Raw genomic sequence first — 26,358 nt, forward strand, 5'->3', positions numbered from 1 at the left:
TATTTTGTTGTTATTATCAGACTTGAAAATTTGATGATAATGGTGTGTTCTTGTTAAAAGTGAACCAAAACAAAATATTTCTGATGGAAAAGCAAAATTCCAAAATTGAAAATAAAACATATAATATATAGTAAATATTTTCCTCATCAATTAACAATCGAATGGGTACTTTCAGCCAAAAGAAATAGTTATAAATGACAGATGGAAAAATGTTTAAGAAACACTAGATAAATAAATCACTCTTTCTACAATGTAACAACCAAAATAATATGTCAGGTGAAATTAATATATCAGAGAATTCAGAAATGAGAACAGAGATATTTCAGTTAACACACTGCAGCTTGAAAATTATTAGGAATATGAAAATAGTACTGGACTATTGGAATGTCTAGAGAAATATTGGGAAGTTCAAGGAAGACATGTTCATTTTGAAGAATAAGACAAGAGTATTATATACCACCTAAACAAATTCTCTTCTTTAGGTTCAGTATATCAACCTTATGTAAGAGTGTATTATAAAAGTTTTGTATTATACGTAGTTATGTATGTTAAAGTGTATGTAAGAGTGTATTATAAAAGTTTTGTATTATACGTAGTTATGTATGTTGAAGTGTATGATCAGAAAAACTTAAAAATTCATAATAAATAAAAATATATGTTTTGCTTACCTTTTAAATGGTCTTTCTCCTCTTTTCTATGCCAGTCCAGATGCTTGGGTATAGTTCCTCCCTGCCAGTAGATGGAGATAGTAAAATTGAGTCTTTTGGTGACCTCAAATCCTAATCTAGGTGGTTCAGAATCTTCAATTTCAGATTTTGGAAGTAAAAAAAAAAATTTGAATGATTGAAATGACATATAAAACTTGTGAAAATCACTAGCTGAATCACTCAAATGAACTTTTATTCATGGTCATTTGTACCATTCTTTAAAGGAGAGGGTCTTGGCTGGCATAGAAAAAAATAAAAGAAAGAGCATTATTTTGTAGGTTATGTTCCCTTGACTCTTCATTCTTTCCAGATCTACTGAGAACCTATTTAAAATTGTAGGTTACTTGCCAGATGCTTTCATATACATTTATCTATTTAATATTTTTAGCAACTCTGTGAAGTTGTAATTATTATCCCCCAACATCTTGTCCCAGAAACTATATTTTTAAAAGTTCCATATGGTGAGCTGATGCTAGCTTGCCAAGTTTCTGTAGTCTTCCTAGTGTTTAATGAATGGTTTCTCAGATTTAGGCAGAATTAGTTTCTTCTTCCTACTGATAAAGGGACCTTGAAGTTGTTGGAAACTCACTGGCTAGTGGTAAAAACTGGTTTTGTTTTACTTTGTTTAAAATTAATACAAGTCCTCTAACAGTTCCCCAGGAAGAAATTTTAAAAGGTAGGGTACAGCCATTTTACAGAGATTAATCAGATTATCTGAAGTAAAAAGGGTTTCAGAGGAGAGTTGCATGAAAATCTTTTCCTTTGAGAAACTGCAGGCTTAAGATGAAACTCAGAGGAATAAAAATAAAAATATAGTTACTTATAATGGCTTCCGAACATAACATACTATTATTATATTCCAAAACTAATAAATGGGAATGTAAATACCTCATGAAAATGATTTAAAAAAATAAACAAGCTGTAAGAACATTATAAATTGAATTAAATATGGAAAAATGAGATAATTGCTTCTATTTGTCTCAATTAGTTTAGTGAACCCATTGAAATTTTAGTTAAATAGAATTTATCCTTATCACAAGGTCTCACTATTCCTTGTAATCATAATATATCACTTAATTTCAAAATAGCACACTTTGGAATAACAGGCTATTACACAACTACTCAAATAAAAGTTATACCAATTTGTGCAAGAGTATCTGATTAAAACATAATTACTCTTACAAAGTCACCTTAATTACTCTGCCAAAATGATTACATTACTATTTATGTATCTCTTTAGCAATCTTTATTATTCTGAAAACAATGGTCATAGTCATAAAATTTTTTGTCCAACTCAATACATTTTTTATGAATGAAAGATGGTAGTATATAAGTGTTAGAACAAGACAGAAACCATGAACATCCCCAAAAAACCTGGACAAAAGTTTACCCTAATGGAAAACAACATTGACAAACATTTCAGATCTTGGTATCTAACCCCCACTCTCTTTCCATTACATACATCACATGGCTCCAGGAAATCTTTCAATCTGGATATCTGTATGACTATATCTTAGGTGAATGTTTCCCAATTAGAATCCTTGTTGAGCATAACCCATGGAGTAGATTCTTTCATTGTTTACAAACTTTGGCAATATCTATACATATACAGTATAATATATCAAATTAGGTTAAGACAATTACAAGAACAACAATCCCAAAACTATTCTGCCAACTGATTTTTTTTTAAAGATTTATTTATTTATTCATACAGAGCTGGGGTACAGGCCAGAGATGCGGAGGGTGAGAGGATTCACCAGAGACAGAGTGGGGTGCAGAACAGACAGATCAATGAAGTACACTGCTAAGGGGAGCAGCGGGCGGGTCAGGAGAGGTCTGCCTCCCATGTGGATCTCCTCCAGGGCAGGCGGGGATCGAACTCATGCGGAAGTGGCTTTAGCTTCTCAGTGCAGTGCCTTAACCCGCTGCGCCACCAGGAGGGCCCTCTGGCAACTGATTTTTAATGGGTTATTTGTAAGGTGCTTTTAATACTATCTTTGAAGCAGATACCCCAATTATTAAGCATGTTTGAAATATATCCTTGTATTTGAGGGTGATCCTAATAGAGTTAAAAGACACGAGAAATGAAATTTCTATTTACAGTTAAAAACTTCTTATTCAAAAAGAATGCAAGTTTTATAGACATAATCCCCTATTTATTTGATTATATAGTTTTAAAATGTGTGTAATTTAATTAATCTCTAAAAGATTATGCATTTAACTAGACATTTGCTTTGCTTTCATTGTTTGTTTTTTTACTATTTGTGGGTCCCAAATCATAACACAATGTGTCATATGTAATAAACAATATTTGTTGACAGCTGAATTATATAGGAATAAAATACATGTTTTACCTGTGAATACATTTACAAGGAAAATATAGTAGGATGACAGATAGTTAGTTCCTGATCTTTCACAACATTCTAAAGATCCCTGGGCTGAGAATAATTGATCAAAATCACTGAAATTATAAGAAAAGACACCAACCACCTATTACCATGTCATCAAATATGTTTCTGCCTAAAAGTTACCTTAAGGTCATGTTTGAAATTACTTCAACATCATCTTTAAGATTTCTAGAGTAAATTTTGCAACAACTACAGATTTCATCTAATCAGAATCATCCTATTCAGGGAAGAAAGTATTATTCCTTTCTGAAACCACAAATACATGTCTGTTTGAAAAATAGTCTCCATTCTTTTGAAACCACACAAATATGCTAAGCAAAAAGTTGTTGACTTTCTCTTCACAATTCCCTTTCCTACCACAATTCCAAGTTCAAAACATGTTTCAGGGAGACTTAGACTTTGACTTTTGTGCCTGATAAGAGGTATAAAGGTCATGTATTAAAATGACATTATGAGTATTATGATGAAATAGCACAGTAGCACCATTAAGGCAAAGAGATGCCATGAGGATGATCTGGACAGAAGAAAATAATCTGAAGGAAATTTCTGAGACAAAAACAAACCTTGACATGATTTGCTAAATAATGTCTATAATCCTCTGTTCCTTTATAATAGTCTCAATTATAAAACTAGCTTTGGAATTCCTCAAGGATGTTAAACTTCTGAACCAAGTATTTAAAAGCAAGAGCTATATTTTTCCTCTGATCCTTTTAAACCAATGGCTTGAGAAAGTTTTGAGAAACTGATGAAAGGTATGGAGGCTCAAACTAGAAAATTATATATCTAAATACATATCCTCATAGTCTTCACACAATAGTATACAATTTCAGGGTAGTCATCCAGCCGCTAGGAGCTATCCATGAACCCTTTTATCTATGAAGTAAGATTAAAAACATTTTCTCCAAAAATAACCTGTCTACTAGAAAGTAAAACAAACAATGAGGTCTTCACTCTACATTCAGACAGCTAACAATGCCATTTTGGTAAAACAGCATCAGAGAAAAAAGAATAACCAATTTAGCAATGAAAGATTAAAAAAATGCATTCTGGGCCCTCCCTGATGGAGCAGCGGGTTAAAGCACAGCACTAAGAAGCTAAAGCTACTTCTATATGAGTTCGATCCGTGCCTGCCCGGAGGTGACCACATGGCGCAGCAGACCTCTCCTGACCTGCCCGCTGCTCCCCTAAGCAGTGTACTTCATCGATCTGCCTGTTCTGCTCCCCACTCTGTCTCTGGTAAATCCTCCTCTCACTGCTCCTGAACCTCTGGCCTGTACCCCAGTTCTGTATGCATAAATAAATAAATCTTAAAAAAAAAAAAAAAAAGGACATCATGAACAGAGAACAAAACAGAACAAACAGAAGCTCCTCCAGGGAAGATGCTTCAAACTTGCTGGCCTGGTTCCAGGAAAAAACTGCTTCCTTCTATGGCAACTGAAAGCCGGTCCCCTCGGTACGTAGTAGCAGGAATCTCTGTCTCCTCTACTGTTGTTTTGTTGTTTTTTAACTTTTTAACAGCAAAAAGTCCATTTGGTCAGTTTGAAAAGCAGCAACATGGGCTGCCATGGGTTTTGTTTGTTTGTTTGTTTTGAACTATTATAATAACATGGGAATTAAAATCTTTCAATCAATGTTATTTCATAAATGAGATTAAAAGTACTTTAAAGATAGCAGTAATACATGTATCCGCTCATGGCTATTTCATCAGGTGGAGGATCAATGCTATAATGCTTTACAATGAACAAAAGCACCCAAGGAAAAAACAACTCTCCCAAAATTAGAACTAAAAAGGTAAGAATGTATACAATTTCAAAGACACATTTTAATTTTTTTTTTTAATTAATGAGCCACCAAAGGGAAGCTGTGACAGTTACCAATTGATCTCTTTGCTAGTTCATTTTTATTGAGTTACCTGGCACTTCTGTCCCTACCTCTGTATTTAGTTTCTATAGAACTTCATTCTTTTATCCCTGATATCCTTTTATCTTGATTCTTCTCCAAATTTTACCCAGTCTTTTACTGTACTGGTGAGCACAAGTACTGCTTAGATTTAAATAAATCTCTTCCACAAGCACAGGCTCTTTCAATTCACAGCAATAGCTCAGATCTCCCTTTCAAGTCACAAAATCATATTCTCAAGCATCTCACTAACCCTTTAAGCCTATATATCCTACTCCAGACTGATCATTTATAAGCTTCTAGTTCCTCTCCTAACTTATCTTAGCCAAAAATCTCCTAACTTCTGATTTTAGCTTTGTTTATGACATCATATTGTCGATTTAATATGACTGAGATGACTTTTAAATGAAGCATGCTCTAGCACATGGTTAAAGTCCAATGCACTGGTGACTGACTTCATCATAAATTACTCAATTTGTTCACATGGCAATATCCCTCTCCTTTAACGACTCTTTAGTTCTCCAGTTCTGTGACACAACAGAGTTTGGCATCTTCAAGCCACAGTGTGTGTGTGTAATATTTGGACATGGCTGAGTAAAAGAAAAATTTTATAGTAAGCCAAACACTGACAATGTCACAGCTATTTAAAAAGAATGCTTAGGACAAAACACGTTCCACCAAATAAAGTGATTTCTGTCTGTTTTATTGATGAAAGTTGTTAAGAGAATAAAAGTGGGACCTGTAGGTGGGCTCTGAATTCTTTTTCATCTCTTCATCTTTGATTTTTTGTCTCACACACATAGTTTATGTTGTATGCCAAGGTTCATTTTACTCATGTCCCGCGTATTGTAGATAACTAATGCCCTAAGTATCACTTATTACAGAATTTTTCCACTCTGCCTCATGTAAAAAGTCGCTATAAATACGAGAATAAATTTCTGGTCTTCCTGTTATTTTTCATTTTACTATTGGACTATTCTTGTACAAAAACACTATTTAAATATTGTGCCTTTTTAATAAGCTTAAATGCCTTAAGTAGTCCTATACTTTTCCACATCAGTTTTTGGTTTTTTAAAGATTTATTTATTTATGCTTACAGAACTGGGGTCCAGGCCAGACGTGCAGAGGCGGTGAGAGGATTCACCAGAGACAGAGTGGGGAGAAGAACAGGCTGACTGAATAAGTACACTGCTGAGGGGAGCGGCAGGGGGGTCAGGAGAGGTCTGCTGCGCCATGTGGTCACCTCCGGGGCGGGGATTGAACTCAGCTGAAGTGGCTTTAGCTTCTTAGTGCTGTGCTTAAGCACGCTGTGCCACCAAGGAGGGCCCCTGCATCAGTTTTTGGATGAGCTGATCAAGTTCCATGAAGTTCTATTTAATATATAAAATTTCTTTGAAAGTTATTACATAACTATTATACTGAATTCTCTCTTAGGTAAATATTGCATTGCAATGTCCATTCATTTACAGCTTACAGAAATTTTTCTTTACAAGACTGTTTGAATGACTCAGAGACAGCAGCTGAAAGTAAAGGGAACCAGCACAAAACCACACATAAAAATCAAGGGGCAGCAGCAATCCCACCTGTCAACTGGGAAATGGACAACAACCCAAAGCCAACCCAATGGGAGACAGTAAAGTCCAGGCTTCAAGACAAAGGGTAACTGCTCTGTTTCTCGTGTGAAATGTTAACATTTCTAAATTTTGGCTCCTTCACTCATCACCAAAGTGATGTTACCCTAGTTTAAGTCACACTCACTGTCTTTCAGAGTCCTTCAGCTACTGTTTCAATCAAGGTAAGTAATTTTCTTCACAAAGATTTTGCATATCTTTTTTAAAAATTGAATTAAAAGTTAGCAATTTTGTAGACAGTGTACAGATAGTCTTTGTATTATATTTACCAGCGGGATTTTCATCACATCACAGTTTTTCCTCAGCACTTAGAACTTTCTGAAATCACCTTATGTCAAATATATTTGCGTTTTTGCCTTTTCCTCCATTTTAGGAAGTAAAGTCAGCCTATAATAGATGTAAGCCTGTCACCTGGAAGTATTCTTGTAGATGATTCTCTTGAAGAGATGCACCAACTGCCTCAGAAGCAGGCTCTTAGTGTTTATTGCTGCATTCCCAGCAACTAGAACAATACAGAGCCCAAAGGAGGAAGACAATGCAAATATTCTACATATCATGTGGTAAGTTCACATTTATCTATCTGCCTTAAATGTAATGATATAAATGTGAGACTGTCTTATGCTACATGATCTGGTAGTCCTATGATCTACTAAAAAGTTAACAAAAGACTGGAATCATAACCAGGAGTCTATAATAAATTTGGAAAGTCTACTAAGCAAAAATGATTGATTTACTTCCCCATCTCATGCCTCTATTTTATCTTCACCACACTTCTTTCCACACATTTATTACACGTTAACATGTCTTTTCTCTCTTATTTTATCTAATTTTTCTTTCCTTCCCTCCCAACTTTATTCATTTATCTCACCCAAAGGAATTTCACTAGAACTGAAGTTTAAAGTGTTTCACAACAGACACTATTTCATAATGTTATAAAACTACAAACTAGAGTGAATTTAAAGAAATATTTATTTTTAGATCTTGAAAGTAAAGACCAGCAGCACATATTATTATCTTTTTCTTCTAAGGAAGTTTCCTTCCTAGTTGGCTGTTTCTGTGGAATGAGATTTTCTCCATAATCTTCTTGAAGAAGGTAGGTATTATCACTGCTTTATAAATAGCTTTTATCCTCCTCACTTATAAATAAATTGATATCAAAGAGGTATCTCCACAAGGCTCATTAATCCAAACTTAAAAATAAGGAAAGAAATGAGTGCTTGAAAAAAATGCTCAATCCCTATGCAACTGATACATAAACACCATGAAGATTACGAAATCCTTTTAATACAGAACCATTTCCTAAGGATAATGAGGTGACTTCCTCCCCAGCACAGGTCCACAAAGTATGCGAAGTTTAATACAACATTAATGCCATTTATTATTATTGTTTACTGCATGTTGCTATAGCTTTTTGACCAAAATAATAATAATAATAATTAAAGTTGTTGGGAAGTTTCATTTCAGAAATTCTATCAAAGAAAAAGGTAAAGGCAAAAAGATGATAGAAAATACTGACTGCTGAATGACATATAGGAGTAAAAGTAAATGTGACAGGCAAATCTAATAGGCAAATAGAATGACTGTTCACAAGTAGGAACCTCTTTGGTGCAGAGTGGATGGTGCAAAAGACAACAGCAAGATCCTTGGTGTTTTTCTGCCAATGGCTTGGTGTGTAGTAGCAGCTGTGACTTCTCTTAAGTAGATGCCAACTTAAGGGTTTTAATCAGCTTATGCCGGGAAGTAGGCAAGAAATGCCTTGCAAATATTAGCACTAAGAAAAAAGACAAATGGCAAGAACTGGAACAAATCTAGGCAATTTATACATGCACATGCCTAAAAAGGATTAGATTTAAAATATTTTCCTGGCAAAGACTAGAATTCAAGAAGACACACAAGCCACCACGAGGACCCAGTGAATCTATCCAAAAAGTTAATGTCATTCCAAGTTTTTGACTTACAAATTTGAGTGAATATATGAAATGACCTGAGAGGCTTGCTGAAGAGACAGTCACTACTCTCAGTTCTTTCTTTCTCAAGTCATTTTTTACTCGATATGTGCATATTTACATTTTTGTACAGAGCAAGATATAAAACATGCTTAAAATATTAAATTCAACCAAATGAGTTATACAGGTCCCAGGAATATAATTTGTTGAGGAGAGTATATGCCTTAGAGTATACTGCTTAAGAACTTTAGGCATGTGCTTAAACAAAATTTATTTAAAAATAGTATTCCAAATTAAATGAACTCTATTGGTGATTCACAAAAGTTATAGGTTAGCTGTTACATTTAGTAGTGTTATAAATAAAAATTAGAATCCTTATCATGCACTATGCACAGAAATATAAAGGCATCACCCAAAGATATATGGATGATATACCTAAAATTTTGTACTGCTACCTATTTTAAACCTCTGGATGCAAATCTAGTTTAAAGCAAATCTGCATCCGTTTTTTTTTTGTTGTTGTTCTCAATAATTTAATGCCACCATTGAAAGGAAAAAAAAACAATAATATAGAACAAACAAAAAATTAATTTAAGATTACAAAAATAAGCCTCTTAGGAAATAGTGTATCTCAGAAAAATTCTAAGAACCCTATAGGTGGAAAAATAAAAGCTTTGCCTTTCTGTTTATAACTGGATCACTTCAACACCTAATCACCATTTACTGTGCTTATGCCATAAGGGCTAATGACATCACACTGAAATATATATGCACATGCACACATGTATATGTGCATACACATGTATATACACACACATACACACTTAAACCCAAATGGCAAACAACATGGCACAGGAGTGGATTTTTGTGTAACCGGAACTATGGTCATGGCCTAGATAGGTGCATACATACTGCACTAGGTCTTCAAATCCAGAAATTGGATGGAGTTGCTCTTTCCAGCACGTTCACGGGCTAACATTATCGGTGGCACTGCTTTGATGTGTTCTAATTCGAATGTCCTGTTAACACAAAGCTTCACAGGCAGGCAGAGGGCCAGGGACAGAGATCTCATCCAATCTCAGTGTCCCTGTCACACGCTTTGCAATTAAAGCTTATAGTCCTTTGGGGCTCTTTAATTGAAGGCTATGTTTAGGTTTTATCTACTAGATTAGAAATTACTTAAGGCAACAAAATGTCTTAGTATGCTTTTCTTTATAACATTCTTTGTTAAGGCTACTTAATATAGAATTTCAAATGATTTGTTCTTTTGATAAGAAATATGTCTACATACAATAGGCATTTAATATATATGCCTTTTAGGATAAGTAAGAATTATAAAGTTCACAGTCTTTTGTTAAAAACAAAAACTAAAAATGCATATATGTATAATGTAAAATACGTAATGAGCTTAGAAAACATTTGCTGTTTATTGCAATCTCTGCATTCAACTATTTTTAGGTCGATATTAGCAGCTCACAGTTCTTGTATTTTTATTTAGAAGTCTTCATCTTTATGTCTTCCCTTTACATTGTACTAGAAATAGATCATGAAGCCAAAGGTACATTAAAAATATAATTTTTAATATCAGAGGTCTACCAACTACATAATGTTTACATTTGTATTTAGAAAATGACTATCGCAGATAGCTTTGGTCCATCTGTACAGTTGTCTAAGCTATATAATGTCTTATTTCAGGCTAATTTAAAAGTTAAAGCATTCTCGGTAATGAAAGGATCTACCGACTTAACTGAAAAATCAGGCTCAGTGTGACAAGTGCTTTCATGTAGCTGTTGGAAGCTTAACAGATGGCTTATCTGATCCAAACCTCAAACGCAGGCATGCCAAAGACAAGCAAACAGGGAACCTAAATTCTCTGCACAAATATTGCATGTGAAAGTGATTTTACACATGTATTTGTACAAAATTATGACCTTGCCATGAAACACAAGAAACCACTTAATGGATTCTACAGAAGTAGACTCTTATCAGTGTTTCCTTAGGAATGAATGATGGGCCTCTCTAGGCCTCAGCTTGCTGGCCGTTCAGACGTGGCTTAGGCATAATTCTCATCAGCAGAATCTCTTCAGTCTAGAGGTATGTATCATAAACCTTTCGAGAAAGACACTTTCATAATATTGCTGGCATTGCTGCATGTGTGGAGAGACTATAATAGTAATACCTACCGGATTAGATTACTTCAGAATGAATGTCCTAACAGAAGCAGAAAATGAATGCAGGGGAAAAAAACAGACTTGTGTGGTACCATGTATGTATATACATGCAAACCACACATACACAAACAAAAACACATCTTCCATCATTTTTGCTCTATAAACGTACAACACATGAGTGCTTGTTTTATCTTGTATCTTCCATTTTAACCACATCCATTGAAATCTTGTGTCCTACATAGGTCTGAAACAAATGAGTGGGATTACATTTAATACACAGATGAATGATAATATAGTTTCAAATATTCCTCAACCACTGCCATTGCTTAAAAAAGTATTTAATGAGGCTTAGAATATATGTTTACCTCTTAAGGGCAGTGCACGTCTTTATGACTTCAAATTTCTAACAATTTAAATATGAATGTGATGTAAAATGTAAATTTTATGTTTTCATCATCAAGCTGCTGTCATTTTATCTTGTATAATAAGATTTAGGAATCTATGCTTCTTATTTTCAGCTGAAAACATAAAATAATTTTGGCAATAATCATAGGTGTCCTCATACACTTGGACTAGTATTTAATCTTAAATTACAGTGAATAATTTTTGGGTTGATAGTTATCACCTGGAATGTTTGTTAAATGATCAAAAGTTTGCACGGCAAAAACCAAACTCAGCAGGATTAACATGAAATAAGATTTGAGGGTAGAAATGGAATAGAAACTTAGGTAGAGATAAGAAAGGTAGGGTTTATATAGATAAAGCAGAGAAACTCAGAATGAAGTCTCTTATATGAAATCATAGTGATTGATGGAAGAGTGTTTTCGGGGGCCATTTCTCAGACTTCTGTCGGTAAAGGTCCTCTGTACACGACCTTGCAGTGAGGAGAGTTCTCAAAGAAAAGCAAAAGATGAACTGTGACTTGATCCTTTGTCCTTGTTCCTACAAGACTTGTAGTTCTAGTTTAGACTTTTTTTACTCTGGGTTTTTTTTTTTTAAAGAAAGAAGCCATTTTTACTGATTAGCAATTACATAAAATTGTGAACTAAACTTTGGCAGACACAATTTTTATAATAATGCAACTGTCATCCTAACCTCACTATATATTAACAGAATCTTGATTGTATTCTTCTGCCTTACAGTGACCATGTCCTTCAGGGGAAACCCAAGGCTGAATCATAAATTAACTAAAATAATTAATAGTGAGGTCTCAGTTCCTTGGTTAATGATGGTTCTAAGCAAGGTTAAGAGACCTAGTTCTAACCAATAAAGGGGAACCACCCGTGGACAAGACCCCTGTGAAGGAGTTTCCCTTTTCTGGATCGGACACAGTTACATGAGCAGGGACAAACCTAATATCTAAAGTCCACAGGGTGAGGATGACAGAGAAAAAGGCTTAAAGAGTCTCGTAATGACATTGAGTCTTTGAATAAAATAAAACTTGAGGCTACCCTCATTCTAACTTCTTGTTTAATTAGACATTAAATATTAAGCCATGAGTTGAGTTTCTTGACCTACAGCTAGAAGAACCCTCAACAATGGCACATACAGCTTTGCCTGTACACACATATAACATGCAGCAAAAACAAGGCCAAGCCAAGTGACCAACCATTGGAAACGTTTCTGCATTCACATATTGATTACAATGTGAGAAGATGACTGAATATTTTATAACATCATAGTATAGGGTTGCTGTGAAAATATGGTTTAGAAATGCATTCATGAAAATTATCTTTTACAAGTTTAACCTAGTAGGAAGACCTCTAGATCTGGTAGTTAGTACAAGACAGAGAACATACTGAACATTTGTGTCAATTCTACTGTGCCATTTTCCAATGGAAAATTTAGTAATCATTGATCTCAGAATGACTGAGATTATACTAGTGGAGGGAAAGAAGAAAACTGACAACCTATCCCCATAGTAGTTCAAGAAGCTTTCTGACTAGAAGCTCCCTATTAATAATACTATTTAAAAATATCTTTTTGATAAATATCATTAGAAGATCCAATCATGATAATAGTGTATGTGTGTGTGCTATAGGTCAAGAAAACCCAAGTGGTTTCAAGAGTTGAAGTTTCAAGTCACTGAGGGTCCCCCAGGGAAGTCAACAATGCTATGGACTATTCAGCCAATTCTAGAGTGAAAGAAAAGTTTCTGCAAGATTTAAGTTCCTGTGCCATATTTCTGTTCCCCACCCCCAAAAGAAAAATCACCAAACTTCCAAAGAAAAACCCAAAACACATCTAATATATAACAATTGCATTCACTTCTTCACTCATTCATTCATTTCGCAGCCCGCTTACTCCAGTTCAGACTGCACAGTGGCCAGAACCCTTCTGGCAGCTCAGGGCAGGCACAGGAAAGACACAATCTTGGACAAGACACCAGGCCATCACAGGACCCATCACACACACTCTCACTCACACTCACACCTGTTTATCTGCACATCTTTGAAACGTAGAGAAACAGGGGAACACCCAGAGTAAACGCAGGCAGGAGAGGGGAGAATGTGCAGAGTCCACCCAGACACGTGGCCTGGTCTTCCTTTCTAATGACCATTACGATTAAATGACATTCAATGAAGCAATGTTACTACTGGTTCGCTGGTACTTGTTTTCACCAACTGAGAGCTAAGAAATGAACATGCAGCCCCACCCATTCCCCAGGTCGATGTGGTCTGCTTCTTGCATAGATTTATCAGAAACATCACAGTCTCTGTGGTATTTAGAGAATAATATCGGGGTGGGGGGAAGCCTTTCGCAGTGTGTTTCATCATCTAAGGTCACAATCAGCCAAGCAGCTCCTCTATAAACATGCTTTAGAATTCTACTTCGTGCTCATCTTTAAACCACCTAAACGGTTATAATTCACTTCAAGAGAGCCCTGCAGAAACAAGATCTTTTCTGATTATAACTTCAGACATAAAATTAGATTGGAAATAGAAATAGTCTCTAAAAAGCATCCCCTCCCCATCTCGGGATGCCTTTTATTTAGTTCCATCACCCAGAAATCGGTCCTCAGTGGTGCCTTTCCTGGACCACTTACTGACTTTCTCTTGGTTTCTTCCTCACTGGCTTTGATCTCTTCTCACATCATTCAATCTTGCTCCATTTTCTGTTTTGCAATTTACATCATTCTTTCTTAGGTTTCATTCATTTTTCCTCTAGTGCTCCTCCCCTCCACAAATAGACACACACACACACACAAAAGGCACCACACATGCACAAACAGAAACACAATCACACATACACACACATATACTCCAATACATCCAGTTTGCATACTTTACCAGTTGGTGTATGAATTATCAGCAGTTACCAAGTGTTCAAAATATGGCAGGGGTAGCGGTCTGGCATTGGGGTGGGGGAGGAGGCATTCAAATCTCACAAGTAGAGAAGAGACTGTTCACCCAAGAAACGGTGTGCTTGAGAAAAGACGCTAAGATTTTTCAAAGCCAATCGCTTCGTGCCTGCATCACCCATTCTTTCTGATCTCTAAAGTTGAACTGCACCATGTGAGACGGTGACTTGTTTTCTGCCCTCACAAACCAGGGGAACAAATAGTTTGTGTGTCTGCTACTGTGCAATGGAGGATACCAACACTCATTATTCCCATGATTACAAACATCTCGTTTTTCCCTCCAAGCTATTATCTACAGAAATTTGGTTTTCTTACTCAGATAGAAATCTAGCCTCTGAGCTGGGATTTTTAACTCTATTCATGGTTATCATTCTTTTTTCATCTTTTCATCTACTCAAATACCCAGTTTTGACTATAAAATCTCACATACAGATGCAATAACTTCTCTAAACCCCATGCCATCATATTACACACCCCGTCTAATTTGCATCACATTTTTTACTTCCTAAGACCTTATATATATATATATATAAGATGTCATGTGAGCCACATAATGTCCCAGGGTTATTGAGAAAGAACGAGTGTTACTGCCATGGAATTTGTAGGAATACTTAGGCTTAGTGGAGATAAGTAGCCTGCTCAAGTTCTAAAACTGGTAGTCCAAGTTGTATTGCTTTCAAGGTCAATGTTCTTCATTGCCATCTTCCTCCTTAACATTCACCATCACTGGTCTCCATGCTCAACACAGTAACTTGCAGTTCATGTGTAAAACTTTAGCCTTTTGTTCACTGGCATTATTAGTTCTTGGGCCAACAAGAGTTCTACACCACACAACCCCACAAAGCTTAAGTGCTCCAGATTAATATGTACTGCAAGTCTCAAACTGAAAGGAGATCTGAAGCTCTCAGGCATTGTTTTGCTTTTCCTTAATCTTGGGGTTGGCCCAACTTTTAACAGCAGCCAACTGGCTTTCTCTAAGAATGGAATCTGTGCATATCCAAATAGTAGTCTTGCATGCTGGGTCTATGAAAGTTTTGCGTAGCTACTTTTTAAATGGGGACTGTCCATGAGAAAAAGAGATGAGATTTCAGGAGTAGGTGTGTGTTTTCTTGGTTATTTGAATGATCCATTGATGAGGACTTGTATTAATGTTTTTTCCTTTATCTTAGACTATTTAATCTTAAATTACAGTGCACAATTTCTGGGTTGATAGTTATCACCTGGAATGTTTGTTAAATGATCAAAAGTTTGCACTGCAAAAACCAAACTCTAGCAGGATTAACCTGAAATAAGATTTGAGGGGAGCACGTGAGCCTGAACGAGCACACACTCAGAGCTCTATGTTGTTAGGAGGAGGGTAGGTCCTGGCCTAGAAGGTCCATGTGTCAAGTGAGGTGATGGGAGTGTGCAGGAAGCGGTTGTCAACAAGAAGCAGTGAGCCATGCAGGGCACAAAGCCCTGACTGCACAGGAGAAGGGCGCACTGGGCAGTCACCCGGAGATGGCCAGACCTGGACAAAGCCCTGACGGAGAGTAGCCAGACCTGGAAGGCCAGAGGGGTGGTGGTTGCAAGGAACAGCGTGTTCCTCATGGAGGTGTGCAGTTCTGATACTCAGATAGTGGGGCCTCTTCTTGTGCACCCACCATTCCAGTCTTGCAAAATCACTGCATGTTTCCCAAGCTCAGCCTACCCAGCTTCAGGATTTCCACACGCTGCTGCCTCTGTGTGGAAAGCCCTATTCACGCCAAGTTTTCCTCTGTCCTCCCTTACCCACTACAGTCTCAGCTTTCTAGGCATTACCTAAACATGCCCAGGCGCCCCTCCCCTTCCCCCTCCCCCTCCCCATCAGATATAGCCTTGATGTTCTGTGATTTCAAGCTTCCTCTTCCCATGCTACCAAGTCACACACATCCTCTCAGTTTGGTTAATTTGTCTGTCTTGTCATGAAAATGAAATCTCTTTGAAGGAATAGCAAGATCTATAGCTCTCCCTACTCAGGGCACAACTTACAGTAAATAGGTGCTAGGTAAATGTGCCCACTAACTGGCTAATGTTTAAAAAAAAATAAATTCCATTAGCTACACAATATTGCTAAGGCAACATATAAAGAGACAAACATAAAGGATATATTTGCCTTTGACAAGCTTAGTATTTCTTAAATATATCAGATCATTGTTTACAATTTTTTCTCTATACTCAGGTATATGCATTTGGTAATACAGGGGCATATATACGACATTATCACTGAGGACTGGCAAAGTGGTGATTTCCACCTGGCCAGTAACCAAAAGCAAATTGAAATGACCTCAGATTAACCTTTCAGCAAACTTTTATAGTGCTCAGTTAAATAAGTTAACTGCAGACTCAGGCAAACCATATAAACCTTTCCTCCTTTTAACAAGTGGCCTAAAAACAGGTCGTGACTAAAGGTTCTATGGCTAAATAACTCACTGTTCCTTTATACTAAAAGAAAAGCTTTAATTAAAATCTTGATCATTCAGTTGTCATTTTAGATAACTAAAAATTATCTTCCCTAGTTTCAATGTACATCAATGATTTTTTCATTGAAACTGGAACATAAACGCAAGCTAGCAACCTTATCCCATCTGCTCCTGAAGGGATGGAAGTGATAGAATATCCCGTCTTACCCAGCAGACACCATCCATGGCCTATCAGGCCAGCATCTACTGCATGCACTTAGAGGACTGCATAAGCTCTGGACGTGGCTGAGATGAGGCTAACTGCAAACTCCACCAACACACATCTAGAGCAATTAAATCCTTGACCTTGTAGATCTTTATGAGACTGAGAAAATGAATGTTTACCTCCTAAGACAAACAGAACAACATACACAAAGGGTCAGTAACTGTCACTGAGGTATCATGGTGGCAGATCTTGGCTAATAACAAGAGCCACTTTCTTTAAATAAATTATATCCAACTGAAGCAAAAGCAACAAAGTACTATTTCTCAAGGCAGTAGTGAAATCTTGATAGCATCTAAAATGTAACACATTTAAAGGAATATTAATGTCTTCCCCATAAAACAATTCTTAAGCAAGGTTTGTTTTTCATTGTTATTGTGATTTCTTTTTGTTTGTTTGTTTAAGATTTATTTATTTGTGCATACAGAACTGGGGTACAGGCCAGAGGTTCAGGGGTGGTGAGGGGCTTCACCAGAGACAGAGTGGGGAACAGAAACAGGCAGATCGTCAAAGTACACTGCTGAGGGGAGCAGTGGACGGGTCAGGAGAGGTCTGCCACGCCATGTGGGTCATCACCAGGGCAGGGATCAAACTCATGCTGAAGTGGCTTTCACTTCTTAGTGTTGTGCTTTAACCCGCCGCACCACCAGGGAGGGCCCTATCTGGCTTCTCTTTTATTAGGAAAATCTTTAAAATCTTTTGAGAAGTCAGTAGCATAATTATTAGTCTAAACCTCATAACTTAGATTAGCATGGTAACATCCTAACTGGGCAACTTAATTATCTAATCCTCTGCCAAACTCATGCTGACATCTCATATTTACGACTCCCATAAATGTGTCATTGACCATTTCAATAGTATATATTTCTGCTCATTATGAAAACCTGTTCCAGTAGAGTCGGTAGTAACTATTGCAATGTATATAGTAGGTGATTAAGCATACTTACTTTTTAATCAGCAACTAATCGATTGATATGAACAGATATATATCAATAATTCAACGCGCAAAATCTTTCATTTTTAAAACTGACTCATTCTCTTTGAAGTTAGGTTATAAACAAGAAATCAGTAATACAGAGAAAATGAAGTAGATCACAGGAGGTTACAGAGTCGCTGGAATTCACCAAATAGGAAATTAGAGGACATTGTGGCTAAATAACCAGAAGGCAGACTGGATCTGAAGAGTTAACAGAAAAATGAATGAATACCAGTCAGTGGGCTCTTCGTTCATATTATATTCATTTTTCTAAATTTTCATCTATTCCCATATTCTTGTTCTCTAATTATTACTGCTATTGATTATTTTAAGTTCTGGATACACATCTTACAAATTCTGCATACCAGTGTGTATAAAATTACACCCAATTATGAATTGCCCGTTTTATATTTGTTACTTTAGCCTCTGCAGCAAACTGGAAGGTCTTTAGGTCTAGTTAACAAATCATGGTTTTCTGTACCCCTTACAGAACCTAACGCTCTGTACACCATATAAGGGGTACCTCAAAGAATGACCATGCAAGTCATTGTCCAAACAGATCCTTTGATCATAAATGGGGGTCCTGCTATTATAAAGTGGGACAACAGGCCAAACCAGCATTTAGTTCTCAGTATATTCCATTTCTTCAACAACAACAAAAAAATTAACACAAAACTACATAACAATATAAAAAAAGCTCAATGCTTTATATCTAACTTGGGCTAATAAATTAATTAAAAGACCTGGTTATAATAAAATTAACCAACTCTACCTTTACTTTTAAGGATATAAAATTTATGTATATACATCTATACTACAATAGATAATATATAAAATGAATGTCATTTTAAACAACAAAAAAAAAGGACTAAAACAAGTCACTTACAAAGTTAAAAGAGAGCAAGTAACCAGGAAAGAAATACCAAAACAGAAAATTTAGTCACCAAGAAGCTAAAAATACTGATAGGAAATGCTGTTACACTAATAATCAATTTACATGCACTGAATGAATCAAAAGTAGATAATTTAGTTAATCCTCCACAAAACTTAAGTACATTTAGAAATAGCTACAGAATTTCAACTACAAAAAATAACCAAAAAACTAAATAAATAAAAATCTGATTATCAAGATTAAGAAATGCTGGTTAAGAAATGCTGGCTAGCAATTTAGTATTACTCAAATTAATTAATGCATCTGATATATTAAACTTATTGTCCCTTTTGATCAAATATACAAGTCAAAAATGTAAAATATATGGCATAATGTATTTTATTAGTTTCATAAATAATAATGTATTAGTGTCTAAAGATCGATTTAAAATCAATGTTGTCTTGACAATTTCAAGGGTCAGCGACTCTGGATGTGTGTATCTATTTGTGACAGGAAGAGTGCGGATGCTTTCATTCCTACAGCCTCATTTATTCCTCAATGATATATTCATTTAACAGCAAAGAAACCAAAGGATCGAGGAGTTTTACATGTTCCTGGTCACAAAGGACTATAGTTTATGGGTGTAAAGAGAAGCACCAATTTCAAACAATCTCTTACCACAGATTTATATTGGTACATTTTAACCAATAGATTGATACGAAATTGAAAATGAATAAAAATGTTGGTCATATATTTGAAAAAGTCATACACAGAACACACAAAATGTAATTACAAGGAGAAAGTAGAAAACTCCAAAGATCTGCTGTGCAATCTGCACAGCAAGTTACTATAGCGACCAAGGCAGTTAGAGAATAGAAAGTTATTCAAACTTTCAGATACATAAAACTTATGAAAACATGAGCAACCACTGAAGAACAGTACAGGACAAACCTGTCTAAGCTTTAAGGACCACTAAGCACCACCATACCTGGAAATAGATATGTTTCTTTTGGAAGAAAGATGCACTATTAAAATTTGAAATTGAGTCAAAAAGAAACTAATGATGTTTCGATGGACCACCTGCTACAAAGATGGCATCTCTTTTAACAAACATGATCTCACTTGCTTTATGAGGAGTATCATTAAATATCCACAATGAAGAAATCTGCCTTTACCTCTTTTCTGGTGTAAAGAAATTATGTATAGAGGCTTTCCTCTCTGTGTGATATTCCAATCCCACTACTTCAACTACCCCCAAATTGGATGATAGTTTCCAAATAGCTTTTAGATTTAAACTTACAACTTTCTATCCCTGAATACATATTCATCATCTTCATAAAGGTATAAAACAACTTACTTGAAATAACTGTGTGTAAAACATAAAGCCTCATTCTCCTTATTCACCTGATTTTACTACTCTGAAATGCCAATTATCTCTACTATCTATTACAAATAATTAAACGTGGTCTCCTAAATATCTTACATATATATCTATATATCTATATCTATATCTATCTATCTATCTATATATATATATATCTTTTTTTCTTCCAAAACACCTTATTTTATACATTCTTACTGGAGTTCACCATATAGTTTTGATCTCTTTTTCACATAAACATTTGAATGACCTACCAGAAAAGCAGGTTCAAGATTCATAACTGTTTCTATCAGCTAAAGAGCAATGTCAGATTTAACAATCTCTTATAAAGGCCCCCTTATGCCAGATATTGTGTTGCATGATACACAAACAAGAATCTCCCAGTCAACCTAGGAGAAGTACAGTGTGTGTGTGTGTGTGACCATGTGGAGTTGGGGGAGGGTAACATGAACGAGTTTGAAATGAAGGCTACATTACTCTACAACAGCTTTTCCTTCTTTGGGTACCTAGGAACTTGTTTGATCTCCCTATCTGTAAAGCAAAAATTTGGTACTCAATGATGATTTTTTTGGATAAAGAATGTAACTAGTTCCTCAAAGATAAGTAGGAACTCAGATCATTTCTACAGTGTTTCAGTTGTTAGACTAATACAGTTTCAAAAACTTTCCCCAAATCTTAAGATAATTAAGAATGGGGGTGAGGGTGCAACGTTGAAGAGATGTGAACAACATTTGAGAAAACATCACTAGCATGTATATGCATTCATACCTCTTATAGTAATTACCATTAGCAACTCTAACCAGAAACTCCAATAAACAATTTACCTCCTAGGTGAGGCCTCCCCTGGCTACAAAAACAACACTTGCTAATCAGCAAATCATCTCTCTCTCTCATCTGTTATTCTTGCTTTATCTTTTCTTAGCGCTCACCACACAACACAATGGTATATCCACAGGAATGTTTACCGTATGAGAATGTAATCTCAGCAAGAGACTACTTGGATTGTTCTCTGAAGAACTGCTATCAATTCTTGGTTGTCAATAGGTGCCCAGTAAATAACTACTGAATAAATGCCCATGATAAAAAGAAAATTATCTAGCAGTCATCTCTTAAAAAAAGATCTCTTTAGGAAAAACTGAATTTTGAAAGAAGGAAATCACCCAAGCTTAAATCTCCACATTCTATCAGCAATAGTCTCTGGACACTGTGGAGCTGACAGAATTAGATTTTGTGTCTCCTTGACACATAAATAAAATATAAATGAGTGGAGATGCCGGAACTGGTCAAGTCTTAAATAGATAGAGAATCAGAAATAAAGACTAGTTTCAAGTATTTGCCATGAGGTATGAATGAATCATAATTTAGCAAATAAATACCTCGCAATCTGGGAGCACCTAATGGAAAAATGTTGGTATTATTTTAAGTGTCTACTATTTGCCAGAGATTGACTTAGATATTATCTATATCTATATACAATTTTATCTAATCCTCAGCAAATCTCTGAGTCACTTCAGTATCATTATTGAATTCTGACTATGTGCCACTTTGTTGAGATTTGTCATATAAACACTTATGTTTATTTTGCTGCTCAAAGATACAATAATTTGCAGATGTGTAAACTGAAAGTATGACTCAGAAGATTAGTAAATTTAGTCAAATAATCAGAGATGTAAGCATGACAATTAAGGTTCATTCTCAATCCTAGTATTTCAAAATGTCTTATTCGGAAATACTATATTTATGTTCTAAATTTTTGTAAAACATCTCCTAAACTTTGAAGTGGTTCAACTGGTAGTAAAAAGTAATACCTAATTCTCACTTTCCCATCAGCCAGCTAGAATATCTGCATCCCAATCTATGACTCATTTCCAAAGAAACACCATTCACCCAGATATCCAGATAAATCTATGGAAAGTTTCAAGAGCTCAGCTTCATTGTATTGTTTTAAAAAGCCTCCCCCATACTCCCTAAGAGGAAGTCAAAGCATATATTTATGTTATCTCCGAAATGGAGTAAAGAGATATAGTCATGTTTTGAAGCATATTTACTATATTGCAAATATATCAACTCAAATACACATACCAAATACACAAATATGTCAGTTACCAAAGAAAATACAGAAAAACCTAGGATTATTGGAAGAAAAGTACACCTTCTTCTGCCTGTTTTATGTTTATATGTGTATGCTTAATGAGAACAGATTTATAATCTATACATATCCACTTACGTTTTGACTGTGCATACAGATAATATACTTGTAATATGTACATAAAATACTGCAGGAGTTATAAAGCAAAAAAAAATTTTTAAAGGTAATTTATATGTTCATTGTACCCAATCAATACAAATAACTTAAAAATATATAGTTGCTTTGATTTCTTATTTAAAGCTTGTTTTAAACCTTTCTTTCATTAAAATTACACCCATTGTAAAAGATAATAATTGAAATTCAACTTCTACTTTATGGCTTAACATTGCAGAAGGCTGACAGCTCATGGGAAGAGAGGTCTGGCCTATTCTTTTGTGTAATATAAAGTAGGAACAATCACTTTCTCCCTTAGATTTACTATATATATATATTTTGCGATCACTTGTAAAACATGCAATACGATGGAATGTAAAGCTATAATCTTAAGAGTAGACAGATGAGTAATCAGAGCTGACTTCCTGGTTTTTCAGTGTATGGTAATTAAGAATTCTTGGAAGGTAGCTTAGGGGAACAGGTGTTTTTTTCTTTAAAGATTTATGATGTACTTTAACAAATTTTAAGTTTGGACAAAGATTTATCTTTGAAGGTTTGGGATATAATTAAAGTGGAAATAGACTTCTGAATCATAATGCTCTTATAATGTCCTCTTTGCAAACATAGACTTCTGGTTATTCTGGCATTGTTGTGAGGAGTTTGAGGTAAGAAAAGAAAATTCAGTGGGTTTTCCTCACACCTCTACTAAATCTGGCAACTAGGATTATCCTTTCAATTGCATGTAATTATTAAATTAACTAACTTAAAAAAAGTTTTGGACTATAGAAAAATTGGGAAGATGGTACAAAGTATCCTTATACCATTAACCTAGTTTCCCTTATAATTAACATCTTAATAATCCTACAATATATTTGTCATAATGAATGAACCCACATCGATACATTATTACTCGTGAGCAGATTTCATTAGTTTCCAATAAAGTGTAATGTCCCTACAGCCTTTTTTTTTTTCCTCTCCAAGATATCACATTTACTTTGAGTTATTGTATTTGCTTACACTTCTCATTAATGGGATAATTTTTCAGGCTTTCTTTTTATTTCTAATTACCTTGACAATTTTGAAGAGTACCAGTTAGCTGTTTTTTGGGATGACTGGGATTTGCCTCTATCTTTCTCATGATTAGACTGGGTTCATTGCTGGTAGAAACAAACCCACAGAAGGAAACTTTCTCCTCACATCTGATAAGGCTTTTCCCTCATTTGTATGACATAACACTGTTGCTGCTGATCAGATTACCAGGCCGAAGAGGTAGTTATTCCTCGAGTTTCTCCACTGTAAAATTATTCTCCCTCCCACCCCATTTTCTAACATATCCCTAAAAAGGAAGTTTTGATGCAGAGTCCACACTTAAGGAGTACAAAGTTCTGCTCCACCTCTCTGTGGGCAGAGCATCCACATAAATATTTGGGTTTCTTCTGCACAAGCAATTTGTCAATACTCTTCATTTATTTGTTTATTCAATAATTTATTTATATTAGTATAAACTCATGGATATTTGCTTAAATGTGGGATATGTATTTCTTGAAAGACATTTTTATAGCAAGCCATTTTAATCAGAGACTATAACTTTCAATTAAAAAGAATTTAGTAAATGCCAAAGATTTTCAGTGTTGTCCACTATTAATTCTATGCCCTCACCCCCCAAAAAAACCTGGTAGACATGCTCATTCTAAAAGAAGAAACATCTTACACCAACAATTTATTGTAAAAATAAAAGAAAGTCAAAGTATGCTTAAAGCTTATAATAGCAATTTGCACTTAGAGAATGGAACATAAAGGTTTAGAGGTTTGTGTTGGATGAAATGAAGACTTATTTTTTCTTCTTACTTTTCTTTCTCCTTTTAATTAATATCAATGCCTAAAGATTTCATTTTCTTATACCCATTTAACAAAATAAAGCAATAATAAAATATTAATACACAACAATAAAATATTGAGACTGCCTGTATACTATGGATTATCACCACGTAATTCTAATTACCTCCAATAGTTGGTGAAATACAATAAATGAAATTTATTAAATAATTAAATTCTCTTAATTCATGCATATGTAATTATTTACCTCAATCAAAAAATGCCAAATCAATATTAAAATATTTATGTAAATGATGCCAACTGCAAAATAGTATGACAGAAAGACTTTTAATTAGAAACACAAAATGTGTGGTGTTTTCCCTCACTTCATGTAATAAAAAGTACGAAAGATGGTTATACTGGAAAATTGTTACCATAAGACTATTATCAAAGTAATAAAACTTGCCAAAATGTTTGTAGTGCTGTGATTATATCCTACTTCTGTCTTGGCAAACCCCAATCCTTGAAATGACTTGAGTTCCCACACAGGAACTCATGTTAATTTCTGGGTACGATAAGCTATGTATTGGTACATTTCATTACTCTCTCAAACTAACCTGGGATTGATAAGATAGTGCCAGTAGCATCAGGCAAATAAGGCAGAAGTATTTTAATAATAAAAATCTGGAAGCAAACCAAATGTGCAACTATAGATGAGTGACAAAACACAATGTGAGGGCCTCCCTGGGGCAAGGGGTTCAGTCTCAGCACTATCACTGCTATGGCCTGAGTTCAATCTCTGGCCTGGGAGCTGACTGACCCACATGGCAAGGCAGACCCCTGCCTTGACCCGCAAGACCTCCCCTGCCTTGCCCACTGCTCCCCTCAGCACAATATTTCAGTAAAACTTGTTCTGCTCCCTACTCTGTCTCTGGAGAATTCTCACACACCTGTACCTGTGGCCTACACCCCAATCCTTCTATGCAAAACCAAAAACAAAAACAAAAAAAAGCACAATGTGATATATCTATACAGTGAAAATGAATAAAATACAGAAACATACCACAAAGTGGATGAGCTTGGAAACATTATGCATAAAGAAAGGAGAAAGTCACCAAAAACCACATACATGACTCCACTGAGATAAAACATCCAGAATGAGAGAATACACCAGTATTTGCTTAGGAATCAAGGGATAAGGGGGAGAGAGATGATAGCTCCAGGGCACCAGTTTCTTTCCAAAATGGTAAAAAATATTTAAAAAATTTTCATGTGGATGGTTGCACAATATTCTGCATGTTTACACTTTAAATGGATGAGTCACATGGCTTGTGGGTTATATCTCAATAAAGGTGACATTAAAAAAAAAAATTCCTAAAGTGAAGTGAAATTTCCTGTCTCAAACAAACAACATTTTCACAAGTGTGACAACATAAACATCTCCAAAGCTGGGGAATGACTTTAAGATCCATCCAAATTATTATACTTATCAATATACTTTTTCTATTGCTGATCCAATATTGAAGGAATGTGTCAAAGTTAGTTAATCATTCATTCATTGGAAGACCTTTTGGTTGTTCCTAGTTTGTGGCTATTAAAAGTGTAATAGGAAATTCATATACAGGTTTTTTTGAGTGTGTGTGAGAACATAGCTGTAGTTCATCCGCAATAAAGCACAAGAATAAAATCACTGGGTCAATTTGTAAGTGCATGTTTAGTTTTATAATAAACTATCAGAGTGGCTGCAACATTTACATCACCACCTACATTATTCTATCTCCTAATACTATCACATTGATTAGGACATCAAGATATGAATTGGGGAGGACACAACATTCAATTCAGCCCATAACAGCTAGAACATGGTAGAGATGAGAAGTGAATCCATTTCCCTCCAAAATATCCCTTTACCACAATACATATATAATCATTCTGAATAACATCTAAATAGTGCAGACATAAGACAGAGGAGAAGGTCAAAAATAACTAATAGTTAACAGACCAAGCATATAAAAAGTGATATTTCCTATGACTATCTATTCTTATTTTATACGTTAGGACGATAACTGCAGCAGGAATAACTATAGCTAAAAAACATATATCTATATGTGTATTCTTTGGCTTTGAGATCAAGGTTTCAATAGAGAAAGTCTAGATTTGAAAGAATAGGAGAATTTTACTAGGCTATAAGTTAAAAACTTAAGGAGGCCCTCCCTGGTGGCGCAGCAGGTTAAAGCACAGCACTAA

At 35.3% G+C, this 26,358-nt stretch overlaps 1 protein-coding gene across 2 annotated transcripts in view; it reads right to left on the reverse strand.

Moving 5' to 3' along the window:
• PDGFC (platelet derived growth factor C) overlaps positions 1-26,358 on the reverse strand; it is a 146,917-nt gene that overhangs the window by 75,291 nt on the left and 45,268 nt on the right. Inside the window, exon 2 of one of the 2 annotated variants that reach the window (XM_004685350.1) lies at positions 669-729. The exons of the other annotated variant lie outside the window; for it this stretch is intronic. The gene's annotated coding sequence lies outside the window, so the exon portion shown is untranslated. The remainder of the gene's footprint in view (positions 1-668; positions 730-26,358) is intronic. 2 annotated transcript variants of the gene reach the window in all.

This window comes from Condylura cristata, unplaced genomic scaffold, assembly GCF_000260355.1.
Source record: "Condylura cristata isolate star-nosed mole 26May11 unplaced genomic scaffold, ConCri1.0 scaffold00018, whole genome shotgun sequence".
NCBI classification, from domain to species: Eukaryota; Metazoa; Chordata; class Mammalia; order Eulipotyphla; family Talpidae; genus Condylura; species Condylura cristata.